A 5,962-nucleotide genomic window follows, 5' to 3' on the forward strand; every position below is an offset into this window, starting at 1 on the left:
GAGACCCGTGGAGAGGTGACCATGGCAGCTTTTATCTTGATGTTGATTTTGCTCTTTTCCTTCCGGGCTTGTCTGGTTGTTTCTGACTCTTTTCTGTGGGTCCTCACTGGAAGATGCTTTAGACTTGTGGCAGGCTTTGGGGCCTTGCTCTGGGCCGATCCCATATGGATGGAGTTTTACCCACGAGGGGACGGGTAACTTTGGGTGCTTCATTTAGAAACTAGACTCTTTGCCTTTCCTGTATTGTTTCCTAGTTTTATTAAAGTTCCTTCCCATTAAAGTCTCCTATGTTTTGTGTTGATGCGGCGGATGGCAGAACCCACTTAGAATAGACAGGTTTGCGGGGTTTGGGCTGCCCCTCTCCCTGTCCTATAACACTATCATTAACTGTAATAAAAGTCTCAATGATAGTTAGACAAATAGCTTATTAGATAACCAAAGCTGCATTAAGAACCTAGGAAGTAATGGATTTTTACTCTAGAATTATTCCATCAATTACAAGTTTCGTTTATATAGGTAGGAACAGGAAGTCTCTGACACTAAAAATATAATTATTCTTAACAAGGGGGCTTCTGATTTTAAGTTGCTTTGGCCTAAAGATCTATTGAGGGGGCCTCCTGGTAGCCTAGGGGTCAAGTCTCATTGCTATTGTAACAGGGTGGTCCCCAGGAAAAGGGGAAGTTCCAGGTTCCCTGCCCCACCCAAGAGAGGGTGGAGCTGAGCAGGGAGAGGAGAAGCTGCAGAAGAGACTGAGGAAGGAAGCAGGATGGAGCCAGAAGGAGACCTGGAGGAGGCGCATGGAGCCTAGAGACACGTAAAGAAACTGTGCTTGTCTTTTGGTCGTGGACTGGGTGACACAGATGTGGGTGAGACCCGTGGGGAGGTGACCATGGCAGCTTTTATCTGGATGTTGATTTTGCTCTTTTTCTTCCGGGCTTGTCCGGTTGTTTGTGACCCTTTTCTGTGGGTCCCCACTGGAAGATGCTTTAGACTTGTGGCAGGCTTTGGGGCCTTGCTCTGCACCATTCCCATATGGATGGACCTTTACCCACGAGGGGATGGGTCACTTTGGGTGCTTCATTTAGAAACTAGACTCTTTGCCTTACCTGTATTGTTTCCTAGTTTTATTAAAGTTCCTTCCCATTAAAGTCTCCTATGTTTTGTGTTGATGCGGCGGATGGCAGAACCCATTTAGAATAGGCAGGTTTGCGGGGTTTGGGCTGCCCCTCTCCCTGTCCTATAACACTATCAGCCCTGTGGCCTAAGTTCAATCCCCAGCCAGGGAGCTAACCCGCAGGGTGCAGCAGACCTCTCCTGTCTCTCCCGCTGTTCCCCTCATCAGTGTATTTCTGTAGATCTGCCTGTTCTGAGCCCCACTCTGTCTCTGACGAATCCTCTCACACCACCCCCACATCTCTGGTCTGTACCCCAGTTTTTCTGTGCAAAATAAGTATATATTTTTTTAAATAATTAAAAAAAAAAGATCTGTTGATCCTATCTAGAGGCAGAGGAAGACCATGTTGGGGTTTCATCTTTTCCTTTCTGAAAGGTCATGCAGAAGACCGGAATGCAAAAGCCCACCAGGAAGCCCACCTGGGGGCAGGAATGCAGAAGCCTGCCTAGAGAATTCAGACAATGAAACTTCCCCCCTGCCCTACAAATCTTTTGGCGCCCTACAAACCTTTTCCCGCCATACGAACCCAGTTTCCCACATGCACGAAATCACTAACCCCCACCTTGGGTCCGTGAAGTCTGCCGGGGGGGGGGGGGGGCAATAAATTTTTCCTTCCTTTGAGAAAGCTTGGCCTGGCTTTTTCTTTACCATGCAGAAAACTTTGACTTTCTAAATGCACTGTAGAGATGCAAAAGCTGGGGGTCCATTGTTTAAATCTTCTTTATCCAGTACCTTGGTCATTAGGGGCATGCTGAGAAATTGTTTCACAGACTTGCTCTTTTGTCCTGGCAGAGAAGGCAGGGGTCATTCCCAGATCAGCTGAGTAAACTTGTTAAAGATATTACCTCCTTGATTCAACAATTCATAAGTCAGGCATAGCATCCAATGTGGCAAATAGCAAGGAACTCCAAAGTGTTATCCAAGACAAGAAGTTTTATAGGCAGAAGAGAGCAGGAACAAGGAAGTTGTACTAGGCAAAAAAAAAAGGTTATTGCAAAGCTACTTTCGTTTACGGGATGGCAAGGATTTGTCAGGCAGATTTCCTAACTAAAGCTGATAAGGCAGTTACTGTTCACTGGTTTAAGATTCCATTTCTGGGCGAGCCAGAACTGTAACTAGTCTGGGTTTGATAATATAGGGTTTAGCATAAGCAACTCCATTTGGAGCCTGTTGTCTTGCCTGTAATACCATGTCAACATGTTACCCTAACACACTGTTGAAACTGTTAAGAAAGTAACTGATTGGGCCTCCCTGGTGGAGCAAGGGTTAAGTCTCAGCACTATGAAGATATTGGCAGCCACTGTAGCATGAGTTCGATCCCTGGCCAGGGAGCTACCTGCATGGTGCAGCAGACCTCTCCTGTCTCGCCCGCTGCTCCCCTCAGCAGTGTATTTCCCTCAATCTGCCTGTTCTGCTCCCCACTCTGTCTCTAGTGAATCCTCTCACCCCCCACACCTCTGGCCTACACCCCAGCTTTTGTATGCATAAAATAAAATAAATCTTTAAAGAAAAAAAGTAACTGATCCTCTGCCTGCACTTTTGAACAGACAGGATCTCTCTCAGACACAGTAGGTGTTTAATGATTACCTATTCAGCTAATATATTTATCTTTCCCATAATGGCCCATTTCTTTCCACCTTTTTTTCTTTCCTCCCAAGACTAGTTCAAGGCTACAGAATCCAATGCAATAACAGAGCTGTTATTGAGATTCACTAGGATTATTTTCTGGAGCCAGAGGGGCTGCTAAGCCCAACTGGCTAGATAGACAGCTGCCAGGCTCTTAATTGAGAGGACCCTGGGGAGACTGGTGAAGCCAGCTGCTCCCCTGAAACTGGTGCACTGGGACTCAGTGGTTCAGGTCTGAGGAAGGAGGAAATGTAGCCAGCACAGGACTTAAGGTGCAGACTTGACTAATTTGAGTCTCAACTCTGCCTGATAGTGGTTGTGTGACCTAAAACTGTTAGAGGGGGAAAGGATGTCCTAAAGCTAATTCCATGCAGGCTTTGTGGACTCCACCCCCACCCCAGGCCAAAGCCAAAGACACTGGGAACTCCAAATCCCATCACCACCCAAGGAAAGGTGGCTGGGACCTGAGGGTGGGGTTCAGCAGCCAGGTTGGTATAAAGCCAGACATGTGGGCTTTGGGGGGGGGTCCCCCATTTTGGCTCTCCGCCAGCTCGCAGCGTCCAGCCAGCTCTGAGAGTGCCTTTGGGTTTCCAGGTCGGCAGATCGGGTAGGACGCATTAAAGACTTTATTTCCCTATTTTCTCCCTGAGTTGTACATTTTCTTTATTTCCTTTTCCCTTGTAAATAAACCTTCTATGAACCTTTTGTCTGTGCCTGTAGTGGAGTATTCATAAGTCCCTTGTAAGTGCGCGGGTGAGGACCCACAGCCAAGAACCCGTTTCAATATCGGGGCTGCCCTATAACATTCCCATCATACTTAGCTCCTGCTCAGCTTTAGCGCCACACAAATTTCAACAGCAGATGTGGGTGTGCAAGCCTGAAGAAGGTGGGTATGTTCTGTGCCCCATTAACCGCAAGAAAGGAAAACAGAGCCCAGCACTACATGGAGTTCTGGGCTGGGAGGAGGGGAGAGAGGGGCACCCAAGAGAGAACACCGCAAGGAAAAGAGAAGGAGCAGCTAGAGAGATGGTCACCAGGAGGCCTGAGGAGTCAAGTTTCCCAAAAAGTGTGGTCATGTTCAAATGCTGCGGAGTCACATAAGACACAGATGCAATCAGCCCGGTTCCCAGAGCTGTGATTCCCTTAAGCCACCATCTCCTATAAATTGCGTGCATTCGCACCAGAACGCCATTAGTCTAAATTGCATTTTTGAAAAACAGTTCTAGAAGGATGAGCGCAAAACTACTCACAGTGGTTATCTCTGGGGACCGGATGAGTTGAGTGCAGAAAGGTCTCTTACCCTTGTATTGTCTATGCTTCTAAATGATCTTATTTTTTTTTCCACATGGAACATTAATGCATTTGACATTTTAAATGGAGAAAATAAATTGAAATAGCCAAATGTTAACTAATACTGTCATAATGACATTGGAAAGAGGGATCAATAGCCCCTGACAAGGGAAGGAGAAAGACGCCAGCTGGAGGTTGTTGGTGACAGGCGGAGGATTTGGCTGGGTGGGGACAGAGGACAGACTGGGGGTCTGTCTAGGCAAGATGTGTGCTGGGAGGTGACTTGATCCAGTTGCTGCAGAAGTGTGTGGTCTTGCTGGTGGCAGAACAACAGAAGGAGCAGCGGCTGTTGGAACTTTTTAGGAGGCGCCTCCAGTTGCCATAGGTCATAAAGATGGACAGGAAATGGAGGGCAGGGTCAGAATCATGATATTTGGGTTCTCAGCACTCTGCAAGGCAGAGACACAGGAGGTGCTTCTGCCGGCAGCTCCCTTTGGAGCAGCCCTCCCCAAGAGTCCAGGGGAAATAAGGAGGAAATGATCCCCTGCTCTCCCCACCTCCTCCCCAGGCAAGACATACAGGACCTAGAAAGACCCCAAAGCAGAAAACCTACAGGATAGAAGTAACAACTTAGGGTCACTGAGACAGGTGTCCAGCTCACCTGACATCAGAAATCTGCAAACTGCCCCTTCATGGTCTCCTAACAAGCACTGATTGGAAGCTTTTGGTTTTTTAGTGGCACAGGGAGGCGCTATCTAAACTGATTGCTTACCCGGATCCCTGGGGGTGAGATAGTAACATCATCCTTGCACATCCTTTGTGTCACATGACCTCAAGTTAATGAATAAAAGTGCCATAGCATTGTGGTTTTATTTATATTAAAATGATATAGAGTTAAGCAGTAAAACTTTGAGAATGCGGGGCCCACAATAATGCCAACTCAGGGACAACATACCTGGCCTCTGGCTCCCATCATCGCTAAAGCCTCACCCAGGTTATTTCACTGGTATCGTAATGCACAAGCCCGCATTCGAACAGCTGCGGTGTTGGTCTGCTTACAGCATTGGGAAGAGGTTTTAATTTAGCAGATGGTCTAGTCTGAGGTATCGCCACTAGGGGGTGTCTCTAGACCTCTGAGAGGGGTCTAACAGAATGATCGCAAAAGGAAGGGGACCCAGTCTTCTTCGTCATGGCCAGCAACCTGTCCATCATTGTGTAAACAAAGTTTTATTGAAACCCAGCCACCCTTATTCATTTATGTTTCCTCTATGACAGTTTTCACACCACAATGGCTGAGTGGAATAACTTCACACTCAAGAAAACCAAACTAGGCTCCTGCAAAATGGGCTATGCCGGGCCCATCTGAAGGGCTACATTAATAGGTACAGTTCTCAGGGCCTCCATGGTGGCTCAAGGGGTTGAGACACAGTACTATGAAGCTATCCACAGTTACTGCAGCACTAGTTCAATCCCCAGCCAGGGAGCTACCCACATGGGGCAGCAGACTTCCCCTGTCTCCCCACTGCTACCCTCAGCAGTATATTTCAGTACATCTTTCTGTTCTGCTCCCTACTCTGTCTCTGGTAAATCCTCTCACCCCACCATCTCTGGCCTGCACCCCAGTTCTTGTAAGCATAAATAAGTAAATCTTTTTTAAAAAGAACAGGACAGGCAGATCGACTGAAATACACTACTGAGGGGAGCAGCAGGCGAGTCAGGAGAGGTTTGCTGCACCATGTGGGTCAGCTCCCTGGCCGGGGATCGAACTTGTGCTGTAGTGGCTGTGGTGAGCTTCATAGGTTGTGTCTTAACCCCTTGTGCTACCAGGGAGGCCCCAATAAATAAATCTTTTTTAAAAATAGTTACAGGGCC

The sequence above is a fragment of the Talpa europaea genome (assembly GCF_964194135.1).
Source record: "Talpa europaea genome assembly, chromosome: 12".
In the NCBI taxonomy this organism is placed as follows: domain Eukaryota; kingdom Metazoa; phylum Chordata; class Mammalia; order Eulipotyphla; family Talpidae; genus Talpa; species Talpa europaea.